General features: G+C 41.6%; 1 protein-coding gene across 3 annotated transcripts in view; it reads left to right on the top strand.

Annotated features, from left to right (window-relative positions):
* The window catches only part of B3GNT7 (UDP-GlcNAc:betaGal beta-1,3-N-acetylglucosaminyltransferase 7), a 57,229-nt gene that overhangs the window by 32,010 nt on the left and 5,002 nt on the right, over positions 1-20,217 (top strand). The window lies entirely within an intron of this gene.

Genomic DNA, 20,217 nt, shown 5'->3' with positions numbered 1-20,217 from the left:
ATGTTGTGGTCATTCAGGTGCTTATCTAATAGTTTCTTGAAACCATCGATGACCACCACCTGTGGAAGGGAATTCCACATCCTTGCCACTCTTACAGTAAAGAACCCTCTACGTAGTTTAAGGTTAAACCTCTTTTCTTCTAATTTTGAGTGGCCACGTGTCTTGTTAAACTCCCTTGCGCAAAAAAAATGTTTCATCCCTATTGTGGAGTCACCAGTATGGTATTTGTAATTATATCCCCTCTCAAGCGTCTCTTCTCCAGAGAGAATAAGTTCAGTGCTTGCAACCTTTCCCCAACACTAATATCCTCCATACCCTTTATTAGCTTTGTTGCCATTCTTTGTACTCTCTCCATTTTGCCCAGAACTGGACAGCATACTCTAGGTGTGGCGGGACTAGAGTCTTGTAGAGTGGAAGAATTATCGTTTTATCCCTGGAGTTAATCCCCTTTTTAATGCATGCCAATATTCTGTTTGGTTTGGCTTGACATTACTCTCCTCCCAGTGTATATATTGCATTCCTATTTTTGCCACCCAAATGCATTATTTTACATTTTTCTACATTGAACCTCATTTGCCATGTAGTTGCCCACGCCATTAATTTGTTCAGATCTTTTTGAAAGGTTTCCACATCCTTCAGGGAAGTTATTGCCCTGCTTAGCTTAGTATCGTCTGCAAATACAGAGATTGCACTGCTTACCCCATCCTCCAGGTCGTTTAAGAATAAATTAAACAGGATTGGTCCCAGCACAGAACCCTGGGGGACCCCACTACCCACCCCTGACCATTCCGAGTACTCCCCATTTATCACCACCCTCTGAATTTGCTCTTGTAGCCAGTTTTCAATCCATGTACTCGCCCTATAGTCAATGCCAACGGACCTTATTTTGTACAGTATATGTTTATGGGGAACTGTGTCAAATGCTTTTGCAAAATCCAGATACACCACGTCTACGGGCCTTCCTTTATCTAGATGGCAACTCACCTCCTCATGATAGGTTAATAGATTGGTTTGACAAGAATGATTCTTCATGAATCCATGCTGATTACTGCTAATAATACCGTTCTCAGTACTAAAATCTTGTATATAGTCCGCTTGCATACTATTGATGTTAGGCTAACTGGTCTGTAATTCCCAAGGAATGTATTTTGGGCCCTTTTTAAATATTGGTGCTACATTGGCTTTTCTCCAATCAGCTGGTACCATTCCAGTCAGTAGACTGTCAGTAAAAATTAGGAACAATGGTCTGGCAATTACTTGACTGAGTTTCCTAAGTATCCTTGGGTGCAGGCCATCTGGTCCCAGTGATTTATTAATGTTAAGTTTCCCAAGGCTAATTTTAATTCTGTCCTATGTTAACTATGGAGGTGCTTCCTGTGATGTGTCATGAGGATAAACACTGCAGTTTTTTCTACTGAAGAACCCCCCCCCCCCCCCCCCCCCCCCCCCCGATTTCCTTGCGAAGACTGAGGAGGAGAATAAACCTCAATACCTTTCGCCATCTCCCCATCCTTTTTTAACCAGATGTCCTTTCCTCATTCTTTATGGGGCCAATATGGTCTTTCCTCCCTTTTTTACTGTTTACATACTTAGAATTTCTTGGGATTTTTTTTGCTCTCCTCCGCTATGTGTCTTTTTATGTTCTATCTTAGTCGCCCTAATTGCACCCTTACATTTCTTGTTGCATTCTTTATAAAGTCTGAATGCTGATGATCCCTCAACTTTGTATTTTTTGAAGGCCTTCTCCTTTGCTTTTATATGCATCTTTACATTGGAGTTAAGCGATCAAGGACTTTTTTGTTCGCATTTTTTATTTTATTACCCAATGGGATGCTCTTTGTTCCTAAGATTGTATCCCAATTCATGCCTTCTAGCAAGGTTTGTAGTTTAGGGAAGTTGGCTCTTTTGAAATTCAGTGTCTTTTTGTATTCCTATTTGTGTGATTTATACTGAAGCCCATTAACCGGTGATCGCTGTTTCCTAAATTGCCCCGTATTTCCACATCCGTGATCAGGTATGTATTGTTGGTAATCGGTAGATTTAGTAATGCTCTATTTCTAGTTGGTGCATCTACTATCTGACCCATAAAATTGTCCTGCAAGACATTTAAAGTGGAGTTCCACCCATTTTTTCATGTTTGGCTGTGCTGCATGCCTTTAGTGCCTAGTTTTCATAATGGACAATCTCTTTTCTTTTTTTTGGATAGTAAATACCTTTTTTGCCGTTTTAATCCTCAGCTTCCTGTCTTAATCGCCTAGGCGATTAAGGCATAAGGCGATTTGCAAGGGTTCCTGGGATATCGGCGCCTACAGCAGCCCCTCCCTGTAGGCGATCGCCTAGGACACGTCACAGGTCCTAGGCGATCTCCTGTCCAATCAGACAGCGCCGCGCGCATGCGCAGTGCCGCTCGCGCATGCGCAGTGGGTGACCGGCCGTGAAGCCGAAAGCTGTCACGGCCGGGTGCCCACCGTTGAAATGAAGACACCGGCCGGGGAGGGGGGGAGAGGAGCGGAGCCCCGGCCGGCGCGTCGCTGGAGCAGGTAAGTGTATGTTTATTAAAAGCCAGCAGCTACATATTTTGTAGCTGCTGACTTTTAATAAACATAAAAATTGGCTGGAACACCCCTTTAAGAACTAGCGAGCCTTAGATGAATGCGTGCTCCATCCAGAATGTACATTTTTTGTTTTTTTTGTTTTGTGTAGGATTTAGTGATCTGCTCGTGGGAAATGCTCACACTATTGAAGGAAGATAAGCTGGTTAAGTTAAAGGCTGTAAATACATTCAACAAATAAATTGGTTTTATGCCTGTAAATACTATATGTATGATTACATTTATCTCCTAATCATATTAGTACATATCATAGTAACGGTAAACACACTTAAGGTTTACATATTTCAGATCCACATCTCTGGACTGAACAAATCGCACATAGGATTAAAGCCTCTTTCACACAGGTTTCAGCTTGTATAAGCCTCTATGGAGGCTTTGACGCACCACTAAAGCTACATGGGGTATCATATTTGAAGCGAAGCAAAAGCAGGTATAAACAGGACTGTAGGCTAACCATTTTATTTAGTTCAGGAGTTTTGACTAGCGCTCAGAGAGCTTTAACAAAGCCTGTTTGAAGCAAGTGTAAACTAGCCCTTAGTGTCCTGATCCAGAAAACACTGACATGTAATGTGTATGCAAGATGTAAACTCAGTCTTTCAGATTTCACTGGGTGCAAGCTTGTCCAGGTCTGTGACTCGCTGAATAGTGAAGTGGGGATCATTGAGCTTACACTTTAAAAACAAGTAAGCAATGGCAGCTTGTTATCCGATTTTCTTGGGTTCCCTTTTAAAATTTGCTCATCCAGTTACTTACAAGTATGTAGACCTTAAAGGGGTTATAAAGGAAATTTTTTTTTTCATAATGAGCATCCTTTACCTGTAGACATTCCTCTTTTCACTTCCTCATTGTTCGTTTTTGCTCAGAAGTTGCTCTATTTCTTCTCTGTTCTGTTCACTTCCTGCTTGTCTGATTTTACTGACCACCGTGAAGGGAGGGTTTACTGCGATGGTCAGTAACGTGCTCACCCCCTCCTGGGAACTACATCTACGTGTTAGAGACCTCAAGGAGGTGTGAATTACTGGGCATGCCGCAATGCATACTGGGAAATGTAGTTCTGACATGAACGAGCGCCGCAAACCAGGAAGTGAATGAGAGAACAGAAACTAGAATGCCGGAGGTGATATAGATGAAGGAATTTAATAGGTATTCATTTTTTAACAGAATCATTACACTATTGTGTCTGTCTACCTTGCAGACATTAATTTTAGGCATAATTTAGGCGACTGTTTTTGTTCCCAGTGAAAATTGGCTGTGAAAATGTATACTTTCGCTTTTAGATGACAGGCAGCGCTACCTTTATTACAATCTGATATTGCCTACATTTTAAATCGTCAAATCCTTCTTCTGTGTATATGTGTGGAATGTAGTAGGAATGTGCTGATAGAACACAGGAAATGACTACACATGTCCTGGATATTATGATACCGGACAGTTGGGGGAGATTTCCCATTTCACAATAATGGCAGAGTTCGAATTTTTTATGATGTGCAGTAAATACGCATTTCATTTTAAATGTGCTACTTTAAACAAAATCCAGTTTAGTGTAAAGTTACTCCACGCACTGATGTTTCCTAATGTCCATCACTAGACCCACCACGGTTGGGTCTCTCTGAACGAAGGGCTCCTGCACACTGCATCTCAAAGAAGCTCAGGGAAGCAGCTCCTACAGGCTTTTTCTAGCTCTCATTTTCTTCCTGCATAGAAAATCCCCTTCATGTTAGCCAATGTGTTCACGCACACTATGGGCCAGATCCACAAAGAAGTTACGACGGCGTATCTATTGATACGCCGCGTAACTTCTAGGTTGCTCCGGCGTATCATTGTTTTGTATCCACAAAACAAGATACGCCTGAAGCTGGGCTAGATCAGACTGGCATACGTCTTAGTACGCCGTCGGATCTAAGGTGCATATTTACGCTGGCCGCTAGGTGGCGCTTCCGTCGATTTCCGCGTATGCAAATTAGCTAGATACGCCAATCCACAAACGTACGTCCGGCAGGTGCATTTTTTACGTCGTTTCCGTAAGGCCTTTTCCGGCGTAAAGTTACCCCTGCTATATGAGGCGTACTCTGTTAAGTATGGACGTCGTTCCCGCGTCAAATTTTTAAAATTTTACACCGTTTGCGTAAGTCGTTCGCGAATAGGGCTTTGTGTAGAATTACGTTCACGTCAAAAGCATTGGCTTGTTGCAGGTTAATTTGGAGCATGCGCACTGGGATACCCCCACGGACGGCGCATGCGTCATTTACCTTGGGTCAAGACGTATTAACATAAAACACGCCCACAACTTAGTGATTTGATTTGCGCGCCCTTACACCGACACATTTACACTACGCTGCCGTAACTTACGGTGCAAATTCTTTGTGGATACGGGAAATACGCTGTAAGTTACGGCGGCGTAGTGTATCTGAGATACGCTATGCTGGACGTAAGAAAGCACCGCGCTACGTGGATCTGGCCCTATGGCTTTTTCCGGAGTTTACAGGCATATGTTATCGCAGAAAAAAAAAAAAAAAACATCAAACTTTTTTTAGAGTAGCTTTCGTGAAGAAAAAAAGTGCCCAAAAACATGCAAAAATGCGTGAAAGTGCAAAGACAAAACAAAAAAAGGAGATGAGGGGAGGGTTTGTGAAAATAAAATGCTTATGCTCAAACAGGCTTAATAAAAAAACGTAAAGGAGCACAGAAAAGCACAAGCTTCTTCAAGCTTTTAGGCCCCATTCACACCTCAGCGTTTTGTAGCTTGAAGCTTCAAAACGCTGGGGGAAAAAAGATGATTATTCTCTATGGATATGGTTCACATCTCCACTCTAAGTTTCCTGAAGCTCCATAAGGTTCTGGAGCTTATTGTGTAGTTCGAGCAGATGTGAGTGTTTTTGGTATGTTTTTTTATTCCCATGGAAATTAATGGAAACACGCCATTTGCGCATTTTAGTGCACATTCACACGTTTTGTGCAATTTTTTATATTTTTTTCAGCTTAAATGAAACCTTTTTTTAAAAAAAAAAGTAGTAATGTATGAATTAATATATGAAAAAAATACAAACATTTCTAAAAACCATCAAAATCAATTAATCTGTATTAATACATAATAATTAACCCTTAACATTAAAAAAATTGTATTATTCTAAAAAAAATACCTGAACAAAATTATTATTAATAATAATTTATATTGTGTTGGGGTGTTTAGTAATTATTATTATTTATATTTGTTTAAGGGCTAGAGATTTAAGTTGGGTGTTAATTATTATTACTTGGTATTAAATGTAATGTAGTAGTAGTAGTAGTAGTAGTGCTCCGGGGGTGTTACTGGCTCCTCCTCTTTTAGAGTGCTCGACCCCACGTATCACTGCATTTGATTGACAGCAGCGGGAGCCAATGTCTCCCGCTGCTATCAATCTATCCAATGATGACCTCAGACGGCGGCTGGAACGTTCAGGTAAGATAAACAGTGGGTCGGGGGGGTGCTTTTTTGTTTTGGATTTAGAGATAGATTAGATCACCTGTCTGTTTTTATTGCTGTCTGTGCCCCCGTTAAAGAGAATAACCCCCTCAGTTTGTCCTGTTACCCTGGGGGTCCCCAAGGAATTCCCTTAATTTGCAGGGATTTCCTCTCCCTTCCTGTTTGGAGATGGGACAGGAAGTGAAGGGAAATCTTTGCAATGGGATACAGATAGCAAAAAAAAAAAAAAATAATCTAGTGTGTTACAAACCTCCCTTACTCTATCCAAAATGGGAAATAAAATGTGCCTATAGTTCTACTTTAAGGTGAAAACCATGAGGCTTTAACTCTAACCCCTTACCCTAATAAAAAAAGAAAAGCTAAAAAAGCTGAAATACCCAGCAACAAATGATGTAACCGATAATAGTTTTCTATATTGGCTAATTAAAAAAAACAGCAAAGCTCAAAAACGCTGTTTTGATTTGACTTGTTGGCCAAATGCTACGGCCATTGTTCTTGTTAGAAACCAGATATACCTGTGCCCAGATCCCAATAGCTTGTACATGCATATAATCTATCAGGTGCTAAAGGGGTGTGACCACATATTAACGCTATAGTGTAAATAATGCTATCTGCACTGTGACATAAATATTGAAATAAGGCTGCTAACACAAAAGGCAGTATATAAATGCCTTCATAACTGGATTGTGCACACATAGTGACAGGCTGGGAGGCCATAGGGTGACTGCATGATTGAGAGGCATGCATGAGGTTTATCCTCTCATGTCGCAGTGGTTCCTGTGAGATCCTCATGCTGGTTTGGGCATATATGCTGCTATAATGGTAGCCATTTGTTCTGGTGAGTTTTTTTTCTCAATGTTGGTGACTGGTCACTGAAGCACTTTCTGAGGAACATCTAATGATGTTCCTAATGGTGTTATATACAGTATTTGGTTTCACCGAATATACACGTTGGGAATCCTCTTTTTAATTATTGGACAATATATTTTTGACCCTGTTTATTCACATGTTAAGCTATATTGTTTATTGTAATTATCATGCACTTTACTAAAAGGGGTTGTAAAGGTTTTTATTTTTCTAAATGAATTCCTTTAAGCTAGTGCATTGTTGGTTCACTAACCTTTTCCTTCGATTTCCATTCTAAATGTTTTTTTTTCTTTGAATTTGTCACTTCCTGTTTCTCCTCAGTAGGCTTGCCCCCATCGTCTGGCTGGGGGGTTAGTCAGCCAGAACAGGAAGTGAGAAATTCAGAGAAAAAATTTTTTTTTTTAGAAAATTAAAAAACAAACCTTTACAACCCCTTTAAGGCGCTGCATTATTATTTTCCACATATTAACACTAAAAATTCTGGATGAACTCTGCACACTGCTTCTCTTCTAGCAAACTTTGCAATAAAAAACAGGGATATTTAGTTCACACCCATATTGCAATATATGATTAAGCTGGCCAACTGCATCAGCGTAATGCCTCTTATGGCCAGTCCTACACTGCTATGCTACTGTGGGCACCATGCCAACATGGGGCAAAGACGCAAAATGGGGGAGAGCGACTAGGTTTAGGTCTGGCCACTGACCTACAATACAACAGAAACAAGATATAATGACAAATTATTTGGCCAGCTTAATGTGGTTGTAGAGGCACAAGGTTTTTTTACCTTTAAGAAGTTGTAAAGGCAGAAGGATTTTTTATCTTAATGCATTCTATGCATTAAAATAAAACCTGTGTGCAGAAGCCTCCCCAGCACCCCCCTAATTACTTACCTAAGCCCAATCTCTCTCCAGTCATGTGCACGAGTGTCTTGGCCATCCGTGACTCTCCTCCTGATTGGCTGAGACACAGCAGCAGCAGTGCCATTGGCATTGGGCCTGGCCGTAGGCATTTATGAACTGTTGGGTGAATGGACTTGGCGTGGGCTTTTGTGATCCCCTGGATGGACATGAAAGATCTGACAGTTTTGTGAAGTCATCTTACTCGCACAACTACGTCTGTTTAGGGTACAAAGACAGTGGTTATAACCTGACTAATTTAGTGGTCTAATCCTTCTCTGCTCTATCCAACACTTTCAATACAGTCAGTATTAATGGGGAAATATCATGTTCTCCTGGCAAAGGGTGGGGTGGGACCATCTCTCCTGGGGGAACACAGTGATTATTGTTGGTGGCTACCTCTTGCAATAATCGCATGAAAAATCCAACATGCTGATTGTACCCAAGGCGATTGATGGATCAACTTGTGTCTGATCAGCCTGCCCATAGATGGTTTGAATCTCGTCTGGTCCCTGCTGAACCATAGCGAGATTCGATCCATCTATGGCCGACTTAAGACCATGTGGGCATGTGAAAATCTAAAGATCTGCAGCCAAAAAGCATTAACCTGTAAAGATGAATTGAATGTCAAAGTAGGAAGTAAGATAACAGTAAACTGCAACTCAACGATACAGCTCATTGCCTGCAAGATGGGTAAACTTTCCGCTGTTTATTTTTGAAGCCCACACATCGTTGTTTACCAGAAACCACCATTTCATTTTGTTTACACATATGTTGTGTTTTTCCTTTCATCCCCCATACTTCCCTTAGTTCTACCCTCCTTTACTAGTTCACAACAATTCCCTACCAGAGGATGTGGCCAATTAGGATATTTACCTAATTATTGGAACCCATGGTTGAGAACATCTCTGGACATATTTTTGGGCCGCTGCTTCTTCCTTCGTAAGGATGAGCTCCAGCGTGTTCTCATAGTACACGTGCAGAGCCCGCCAGGAAGTCTGCATGGCGCTGCGCTAATCACAGCCAGGGAGACATTGTCCGGATGCTCAGCGGCAGAGATCGGAAAATGTCTCCCTGCCTGTGATTAGCGCAGCGCCGTGCAGACTTCCTGGCGGGCTCTGCACGTGTACTATGCGAACACGCTGGAGCTCATCCTTATTCCCTACTAGCCTGCCTTTTGTAGATCTGATGTGTAACTACATTTGAGAATATGTTTATTAATAGTTTGGCCGTTTGTTGATTTACAGCTCTAAGAGTATTCAAAACTTAAAATGGATGTTGGCTTTAAAAATATTTTTCTTTTTGATTATTTTTTTTTTTCTGTGCCTTTTTGGTTCAGTTTTTAGGTGATTATATTAGCGCACATAAACGGAAGTGAGGGGGGAGAAGTATTCAGGAGCTTGCGTAGGACTTTACAAGGAGACAAACACAGTAACAAAGGATTTAATAAAAAATAAATTATACGGCCATTAAGTAGTGGATGTGTAGGGATTATTTTTGGACTACAAGGATAATTTGTGCCACTTCATGGCTTGTAAGACAGGGGTGTCCAAACTTTTTTGAAAGGGGGCCAGATTTGATGAAGTGAACCTGCGTGAGGGCCGACCATTTTGCTTGACATTCTTTGAACCATTAAAATTCGGTCTAAGTGTTTTCGTCCGAGCACTAATACACTGCCCAACAAGAATCTTCTGCCTTTGTGTCTGTGTGTGGTGAAGAGATGGCTATACCGTATTTATTGGCATATAACCTTCACGCACCTTCACTTTAAGAGGGAAGTTTCAGGAAAAAAATGTAATTTTAAATAAAGAACTGTGAAGCAAAATAAGGGTCAGTGCCCATATGCAGCCCCACCGTTGCCATGGATGCAGCCCCACCGTTGCCATGGATGCAGCCCCACCGTTGCCATGGATGCAGCCCCACCGTTGCCATGCATGCAGCCCCACCGTTGCCATGCATGCAGCCCCACCGTTGCCATCAGTATAGCCTGATTGATGTCCATCTGCAACCTCGGAGGGGCCAGGGACGGGACCGGCGCCATCAGATTACATACAGCAGAATCGGTTTTCAAGGTGGCCTCTTTAATACAAAGTCCCGCCTCCTGTGATGGACAGAACAGTCAGCCAATGGCAGCGCAGGAGACGGGACTTCCTATTACAAAGGCTGCCATGCAAACAGGAAATTCACCTGTATGTACGTCACTCGTCCTGCCTCCTCCCTGTCCGCTCCAAGGCAACCAGCATGTATACCTTTTGTGCCCCCCCGGAGCTCTGGGATTCATTGCGGGCCACAAAAGATATACATGTCCACATTACCAGGTGGGCCATTCGAAATCGGAAAGCATATGTGCTCTTCCTATTTTAGAATAACAAGCAACCCAATGTACAAAAACATGGTTCTGGTTAAATTGCTTTGCGACCTTCAGTAGCCCAAGTATCTCAGTGCACAATATCTCCTGATGTTTCCTACGTTTTATTAAAGGTCTTTAAAGCGACCCTGTCAGTAAAATTTATTTGGGCAAAAAGAACACCTAAAAATAGGATGAGCAATTTTTGCCTATACCCCCTGCCAGCACCACTCCATTCAAGAGGAATGCTACTCTAAAGTCTGCTGATAGACTTGGGAGTATTGATCTCTCTTGTCACCTGCAGTGCTGAGTGGTTCCTCCTGACAAACTCTGTGTTATTATTGTGCCCTGTAGTAATATGGAGGTCAGAGGGAGGCACCACTGAGCACTGTGGGATAATACTCTGGGAAGTGTTGGTCTTTCAACAGACCTAAAGCAGAACTAAACCCACTGATTTAGTGGTTTCCCAAACGGTTGCATCCAAGGCATGCCATGAATGATAACGGTCACAGTTGCTTGTGCTCTCAACCGAACTGTCAAACCATTGAATGGCTGGTGTCATAATTGATCACTTATGCAACCCCATGGCAAATGCAGATCAAAGACTAAGATGGCAGCTTCCTTGTTGTAAAAAAAGATTGGGGTAATGGCGCTGCAAATTGGGTCACCCTTAGGTGTTCCGAGTTTCTGTGTGTTCACAGGTGTTGGGTAATCTGTTAACAGGAAAGATCCAATCCGATGGACCTCCTTAATAGGAAGCACGATCCTTCAGATACCCTATTTGATGATGGCAATAGTAAAGCTTTGTCAGAGAGGATTAGTGTGGGAGTGTCCTATTGTAGGATCTATTATTCAGATGCCTAATGGTCTAAGTTATCCAATAAACAGCTGATTGAAATGTATTGTCACTTAGAGATATAAATGTTTCTAGTTGCCAGAAACAAATTAAACCAAAACAAATGCTGGAATAAATATACAACCTTCTATGAGGTAAAAACACCGATCTCAGGGGGCAGGTGATAATCACAAGTGAATGGTGAGAAGTGCTTTAAATAAACAATTCTAATGAGCTAGAATGTATATATATATATATGTATATATTAGATGTCCTCTGTGTTGTGGCGAGGTAACAAAGGGGCACTAACCGCCCTATATAGTGAATATATAAAAAATGTGTTCTTATTTTAGGTGTCTACTACCATTAAAAATAATAATATTATATTGCAACATTTAGTAGCAAAGGAAAAAAGGGTATCAATAAAAATAGTGCAACAAAGTATTGCGAGGTAATTGAGAGTTAGTGCAAGTCCTCACAAAAAAATATATAACCAATGTGTAAAAGTTAATAAGTAGAAATATATGAATGATAAAAAAGTTCATATATATACAAATATTCTTTGCAACTTCAGGGAAAAAAATAGAAAAAAAAGGAAAAAGTGAAGGATTACTCCAAGGGCTTAGAAGCCAACACAATTATTGAACAAAATAAGACAGTCTTAGGTTAACGTTTCTTCAATCGGGTTAACCCTCAATTAGCTGGTGACTTGAAGTGCCATTAACGTGCATTGAAATAATAGTGACAGCAGTGCTTCCCCACATGGGTCCCCACTCACCAGATGTCGTCACCCCCCAGGGGGCAAAAAGCGGGTGGTGGTGGTACCTCGATACCTGCAAGGTGATGGTTTCCTGCGATCAGTCCTCGAGTGTCTCCTTATTCCAGGGATCACGGGGTGCTTGAAATGGTTTTTCAGATGTTCACGTGGGATCATTCATTAAGTAAAAAATAATAAAAAGAAGGAACGCATAGTGTAATACGTTTTGATAGTGTTAGGATATACCCAACAAAATAATTTATTTAAAAAAGGGAAAACAATTGTTGATCAGTTGGAATAAAATGTCCAAGTGGATCCCTGCGCAAGGGGAGTTCCAACGAGCAATGTATTTAAAAACAAACACAGAATAAAAAATTAATTAATTAAAAGAAAAAGAAAAAACAAAGAGCCACAAGTTGCCCTAGCACTCTGCACTCTGCTGTTAGTAGTTGCTTCACTGCTGGGATAGCCAATTTGAAATCCTCCCTTGGCGCCCGTATGTACTAGAGCAGTGATCAGCTGAGGCAGATAGCGTGCTGACAGGCAGTGTGTGAGCGAGTGTATGAGCGTCTGTCTAGGTCAGCTGACGCGTTTCGTCATGTGACGTTCTCAAAGGCTTTGAGAACGTCACATGACGAAACGCGTCAGGTGACCTAGACGGACGCTCATACACTCGCTCACACACTGCCTGTCAGCACGCTATCTGCCTCAGCTGATCACTGCTCTAGTACATACGGGCGCCAAGGGAGGATTTCAAATTGGCTATCCCAGCAGTGAAGCAACTACTAACAGCAGAGTGCAGAGTGCTAGGGCAACTTGTGGCTCTTTGTTTTTTCTTTTTCTTTTAATTAATTAATTTTTTATTCTGTGTTTGTTTTTAAATACATTGCTCGTTGGAACTCCCCTTGCGCAGGGATCCACTTGGACATTTTATTCCAACTGATCAACAATTGTTTTCCCTTTTTTAAATAGGATATACCCAACAAAATAATTTAACACTATCAAAACGTATTACACTATGCGTTCCTTCTTTTTATTATTTTTTACTTAATGAATGATCCCACGTGAACATCTGAAAAACCATTTCAAGCACCCCGTGATCCCTGGAATAAGGAGACACTCGAGGACTGATCGCAGGAAACCATCACCTTGCAGGTATCGAGGTACCACCACCACCCGCTTTTTGCCCCCTGGGGGGTGACGACATCTGGTGAGTGGGGACCCATGTGGGGAAGCACTGCTGTCACTATTATTTCAATGCACGTTAATGGCACTTCAAGTCACCAGCTAATTGAGGGTTAACCCGATTGAAGAAACGTTAACCTAAGGCCCCTTTCAGACTGGGGCGGGAGCTGCGGTGGCGGTATAACGCCGCTAAAAATAGCGGCGCTATACCGCCAGAATTGCCGCGGGTATCAGCCGCTAGCGGTGCGGTATTAACCCCCGCTAGCGGCCAATAAAGAGTTAATACCGCCCGCAATGCGCCTCTATAGAGGCGCATTGCGGGCGGTATTGCCGCGGTTCCCATTGTTTTCAATGGGAAGGAGCGGTGAAGGAGCGGTATACATGCCGCTCCTCTCACCGCTCCAAAGATGCTGCTGACAGGAGATTTTTTTGTCTCCCGCCAGCGCATCGCCTCAGTGTGAAAGCCCTCGGGCTTTCACATTGAGTCTGCAGTGCAGGAGTTTTTCAGGCGGGATAGCAGCGCTATTTTTAGCGCTTTACCGCCTGAAAAACTCCTCAATGTGAAAGGGGCCTAAGACTGTCTTATTTTGTTCAATAATTGTGTTGGCTTCTAAGCCCTTGGAGTAATCCTTCACTTTTTCCTTTTTTTCTTTTTTTCTATTTTTTTCCCTGAAGTTGCAAAGAATATTTGTATATATATGAACTTTTTTATCATTCATATATTTCTACTTATTAACTTTTACACATTGGTTATATATTTTTTTGTGAGGACTTGCACTAACTCTCAATTACCTCGCAATACTTTGTTGCACTATTTTTATTGATACCCTTTTTTCCTTTGCTACTAAATGTTGCAATATAATATTATTATTTTTAATGGTAGTAGACACCTAAAATAAGAACACATTTTTTATATATTCACTATATAGGGCGGTTAGTGCCCCTTTGTTACCTCGCCACAACACAGAGGACATCTAATATATACATATATATATACATTCTAGCTCATTAGAATTGTTTATTTAAAGCACTTCTCACCATTCACTTGTGATTATCACCTGCCCCCTGAGATCGGTGTTTTTACCTCATAGAAGGTTGTATATTTATTCCAGCATTTGTTTTGGTTTAATTTGTTTCTGGCAACTAGAAACATTTATATCTCTAAGTGACAATACATTTCAATCAGCTGTTTATTGGATAACTTAGACCATTAGGCATCTGAATAATAGATCCTACAATAGGACACTCCCACACTAATCCTCTCTGACAAAGCTTTACTATTGCCATCATCAAATAGGGTATCTGAAGGATCGTGCTTCCTATTAAGGAGGTCCATCGGATTGGATCTTTCCTGTTAACAGATTACCCAACACCTGTGAACACACAGAAACTCGGAACACCTAAGGGTGACCCAATTTGCAGCGCCATTACCCCAATCTTTTTTTACATCTTTTTTGATCTCATCACTGAGGTTTTTTAGGGAGGCAGTAGCATCTAATTCACATCCTAAGCGCGGATTCCTTTCTATTTTTCATTTAAGATGGCAGCTTCCTTGGCTGTAAAGGATTGGAGGGTTTAGTTCCCCTTTAAGTAGAGGATTCCTCTAGAATGACGCAGCATACTGTACAAAACATAAGTATTCATTGTTTTCCTTTGCAGCTATTCTTTTGCCACAATGGATTTTACTAACCGTGTCGCTTTATTCAGTTTTGGTCATGCTATTTCATTTAAATACATTTACTAATACAACTTCTGAATATAGACACGCTAAAAATGTGTTGATCGTGATGGCATGTAAACCCTCTAGAATATTGCAGTGTACTCCTTTCTATACTCCTTCAGCATATGTAGTAATAACATAGTCTGCAGCGCATTACAGAATACACAGAACTATTCACTGGACTGAGTTCTATCTGTAGGGCTTGAAACCGTATATTTTATCTATATATTTTTTGTTTGCAGCCTCTGTGCAATTCCACGTTTATGTGTGTTCTAGTTTTCTGTGTTATAATGTAGACTGTTGTTGGCACAATTGTTGAACAAGAAGTAGACAGTCATTGTCTGTATTTTTCCACTTATTTTCCATTGATGTCAGGAAACAGTTTTCAAGGTGAATCCTTTAGAAGAGATAACTGTAATGTGCGTACGTAGTTGACAACCTAGTCGTTTTATTTTATTCAGCTGCCATTTTTACATATGCTTTATTGCCAGGCTGTCCTTGCAAAGCACAGTTTTTTGATTTCCAAGCCCTGTTCCCTTTCCGTTATCCAACGTTTTACTGCTTAACAAGTAGAAAGAAGTCTTTCATTGCAAAGCCCCATTTAATTGCCTAGAAACTGAAGAGGCTTCTCTGTAATGTAAACGTGCCAGCCAGGGTGTATGGGAGGCGTTCTGGAGGTGATCTGAATCGTATTAACCTCTCAAGTCTCTATCCATGCAAGATCCTGGGCTTTCGCTGATAATTCTGCTATTCAGTCCAGAATATTCACACCATACCTGCAGTCCCATCCCCCAACTATGCTTCTAAATCTTGAGTAAATAGCCACAAAGTCAACAGTGGAACTACATATAAAATTCAACAGGATTACAAAATAAACTAAGGAAAGGAATATATTTCTGTGATATTTTTATTTTATTTATTTTTTTCTCAGAAATGAAGATCTGCATGTGTAAAAAATGTTACAATTATTTCTTGTTTACAGGTTGATGTTTTTTAAGGATTAATAGAAAACGATTGAAAATATAATACTATCAGCAATGCATGACACTTTTTGTACTAAAATAAATAAATAAATACAAATTGTGCATGATCTAATCCCTCTAACCTAATCTCAATAATTAAAAAAATAATATAACATAGTGTAAAATAATATAAAGTGCACCCATCTATAAATATTCAACTTTAGATAACCATGTGCTAAACAAAACCAAACAAAAAATAAATAAACAAATCCCCAACTGCTAGAAGTGATACAGTTGAACAAAAAGAAACTAGTAGTATGTACGAGGCTTAAGTTATTAGGTCAAACGGCACTAATTTGTCTTTTCTTGGGTCACTCGCACCTCTGTCATTTCCTATACGCTATACAAATATCAGTGTTTACGCAACAAAGAAGGTAGGGGAAATCATTGTGCTACCTCCAGTTGTTTAAAATGTTAGGCAGGTCATGGGTCTTCAAACTACGGCCCTCCAGTTGTTCAGGAACTACAATTCCCATTATGAGGATCCCTGACATAGACGATGCAAATTTCTTTTCTGCAACCACGGGTTGTAGAAAATGAATTTGCATGATTCCCCCATCATGAACGCAGACAGTGCTGACAGGGACATCCCTCCTGCCAGGACATTGTATTCTCACGGCGGGGGGCCTGGGGAAGCTGTTTCCACCAGATGACAGTGAATATTGCTAGCTGCTAGTCGCAAATAAATTCAGCAGGCTGGGTGTACCCAAGTTAATCGATCAACTTGGTACATTGAGCCTACCCGCACACGGTTTGAATCTCAGCCAGTTCCTGCTGAACTTGCTGGGATTTGTACTATGGACAGCGTTTCATTATATAATCAAAACACTCAAGTGTTTAAAAGAGCTCACCTAGCACTAAGGCTAGAAGCATTGGGAAAGTAGATGCCACAGTGATAATTTGTTCTATGAGTGATGACGTCACTGTGCAATAGTCTTGCACGTCATGTTTCGTCACACTGAGTCCCTCGAGAGCAATAGCCATCAGGTAACACATGAAAACTACTCCACAGTGATGTCATGATAGGCCCCACACACAAAAATTACCACTGTGGTACGTACTTTTCTAAAGCTTCTTCTACCCTTAGTGTTAGGCGAGTGAGTGTTTTTTTTATTTATTTTTTTAAAGTGTATTTTGTGCGTGTACTCGAGAGAGGAGCCGGACTGCAAGAGTTGGGAGTAGGCAGGCCTCCCCCAGAGGCAATCTGCCACCTTTCTCCATGCCCCGGGTGGCAATGGTGGGTGTGTGAGGGGGTCTTCCCACACAGCCCGCCCTACCTGCTCCGCTTTGAAGCCCAACGGGGCAGAGGGACTCCCTATAAGGGAGTGAGAGGATCTAGCCCGCTCAACCAGCCCCGTTAGTCCTTCGCCTCTCTTTTTAGAGACCGCGTGGTCAAAGTGCGTGCATGTTAACCCAATTTCGAGTGCGTGTAAGTGTGGTGGTTTTTGTGGGAGGGGGGTGGGCGCAGGCTTACCTCGCATAGCACACCCACCGGGAGCCGGGCTGAGACCACCAAACTCAATTCACATGTAGCTGAGACCGGGATCCGAACCCCTAGCTGCAGAGGTGAATGGCTTGTCAGCACAGTGCCAATCGCGTTGAGCCACCGCAGCTCCCCGGCGAGTGAGTGTTTTGATTATTTTAATGTAACCTTTTTAAACAGAGTTAGTGCCAAGGCTCCTTTCACAATGGCATGTCCTCAAAGTCGCACGATTTCTATTGCAACTTTTGGTACAATTTTGATTGGACTTTATATTCTAAGTTGTATCAAAAGTCACACCAAAGTAGTGCAGGTACCTTTGCAAAGTTGCTGTGACTTTAAGTCGCAATGATTTGGATGAGTGCCATTGAAAAGAATGGTGTGTGGTTTGTCATGCGACTTTAATGCCCAAAGTTTCATGACAAATCAGACAAGTGGAAATTGACGCTCAGATCCCCCCTGCCCTTCTTTGTTGTATAAATATCAGTATGGTGCAGGTTGTAAGGTGAGGCTGTAACCTGTGGTTACCTGTGATCACCTGTAAGTTCACACTTCTGTTTTGCTATCTTTTCTCTGGGTGCGAGGAGTCCTACGATCGATCGGGTAATCAGCAAGACACTTAACACGAGTATCATGTAGCAAGATTACAATTTATTTCCGGAATACAGCTGGTTTTACTAAAAATTTGAGGTACAACCTCTCTTTGTGGACCAGCCAATCAGGTTACAATATTTCTTACAGTATATATTTTATACCTAAATTGTTCACATGAGACTTTAATATCATATTGGTAAGATTTCTTAAAATACACAATTTGCTTAGAGATATTACTCAACATCAAAAAATGTAATATCTTCTGACCATTGTCTCACACTATTTCTATAATTGTATAAAACTTGTTAATAAGCTTTGTTAATAAAACCTATATGTCTATAAAATTTTAGCCAATATTTCACACTTAGAAAAGAATGTTTCACACATTCTGCAAATTGCAAGCTTTAAGTTTCCTGTAATATAAGCCTTTTTGCCTTTGTTTCACAAGCTGAGAACAGAATTTGTAATATAACAGTTTAAAAAGAATTTCAAGTTTGGTAAAAAAATAAAGGCTATTACCCCCCTGTTCTTATTGCCTATATCAGACCAGACCACCCAAAAGGGGTAACCCCATTTTCCTATCACAGGTGTCCTAAGCAGACACACGCAAGTGCTGTTTGACCTTCCTATTAACTTGGTGGTCAATACCATTTGGTGAGTGTATCACCAAGAGGGGCTATAGTGTGCCAAGGTGGAAGTAGACATCAGGTGATATGAGGTTTTGGAAGTGGAAATAGAAGAATTTTTGTAATGGGTTAAACACTATGGGGTAGATCGCATTACAATCACTAAGCCAGCCCTTCAAAATCCTCTTCCATTCATGGAAACCCTTACTCTTCAACTTCAAACTTCCCCCCAGGAGACTGTTCACATTCTCCTCTGCTATAGGCCACCTGGGCCAAAATCGCAGTTTTTGCCATCATTAACGGAGTTTATATCCACTTATACCCTTAACAGCAAACACCTTTTGCTGCTCGGGGACTTTAATCTGTGGGCCAACTCCGCACAGGATCCCATTGCGGACGCCTGCATTGATCACCTGGAGGGATTAGGGCTACAGCAACTTATATGCGGGCCAACACATGCTTCAGGTCACACACTCGACCTAATTTTCAGACAAAATCTGAAAATAAGCATTTTAGAAAATGAACCATTGCCATGGACAGACCACCATGCAATTAATTTCATAATCTCCAAAATTCCCCCAGTGATAAAAGCACCCAAGCCGGTGACAATACACTGGGCTAGATCACAGAAGAAGCTCCATTCGGAACTCTTTAAATCTACCTTGGGAAACGGAATCAAAACAATCCATCCACATCAAACAGCCGCAGATACACTGGATGCCATAAACGCAGCCCTGCTACAGTCAGCCGATTTAGTAGCACCGAAACGCAAAGCCTGCATCCGAAAAAGAAAGTCCGGCTGGTTCAACAACCAGCTGTCGCTTCTGAAGCAAGAGCGCAGAAGGGCGGAAGCCGCCTGGAAAAGAAGTCCTGCAGAGGATAACCTCATCTACAAGGCAATAACAACACGATATCATAAAGAAATCTTCAAAGCCAAGAAACATCATTTTTCTATGGCGATTAACAGCGCCCTAAACCGCCCCCGCGAACTCTTCAAGATGGTCACCCAGACCATGAATCCAGGATGTCTTGAAGTCCCCAACTCAGACACCCAAGAGTTCTGCAATGAACTATCGGATTTCTTCATCAACCAAATTGAAAGAATCCGGGAAAGCATCATGCAAAACAATACCCCCCTCAACCCTACCGTCAATCAACCACAAAACACCCACAGAAACGCTCTACAATCAACAAAGTTCACTCTGGAACCGATCTCCATCGATACCACAAAAAATATCATTGGTGCTTTGCGGAACAGCACATCGCCCAATGATATCATCCCCACCAAACTGCTGAAGGAATGTGCCGACATCCTGGCACCACCCATCACACAGCTTATAAACCAGTCATTTAAGGAAGGCACAGTGCCATCCCTGTTGAAAGAGGGCACAATCCAGCCCATCTTGAAAAAACCTAACCTGGATCCCAAGGACCCAACTCACCGCCGTCCCATAACAGGCCTAAATGTTCTCTCCAAGATAATGGAGAAAGTAGTGGTACAACAGCTGCAACAGCATCTAGATACCCACAATCTACTGGATCCATTGCAATCAGGCTTCCGTCCCGGACACGGGACAGAAACGGCCTTACTCAAAATATGGGACGATGCCCTCGAGGCCGCAGACGAAGGAGAATCTTGTCTCCTGGTTCTGCTGGACCTAAGCGCAGCCTTTGACACGGTAGACCACAAACTGTTACTGATGCGACTAGCCAAGGTAGCAGAAGTCGCAGAAGGTGATTTACCATGGTTTTCTTCCTTTCTTGAAAACCGATCACAAACAGTTAAATTGGGTTGTTTCACGTCGGAAAA

The sequence above is a fragment of the Rana temporaria genome, chromosome 4 (assembly GCF_905171775.1).
Source record: "Rana temporaria chromosome 4, aRanTem1.1, whole genome shotgun sequence".
Taxonomy (NCBI): Eukaryota; Metazoa; Chordata; class Amphibia; order Anura; family Ranidae; genus Rana; species Rana temporaria.
This window is presented reverse-complemented; position numbering and strand designations above follow the sequence as displayed.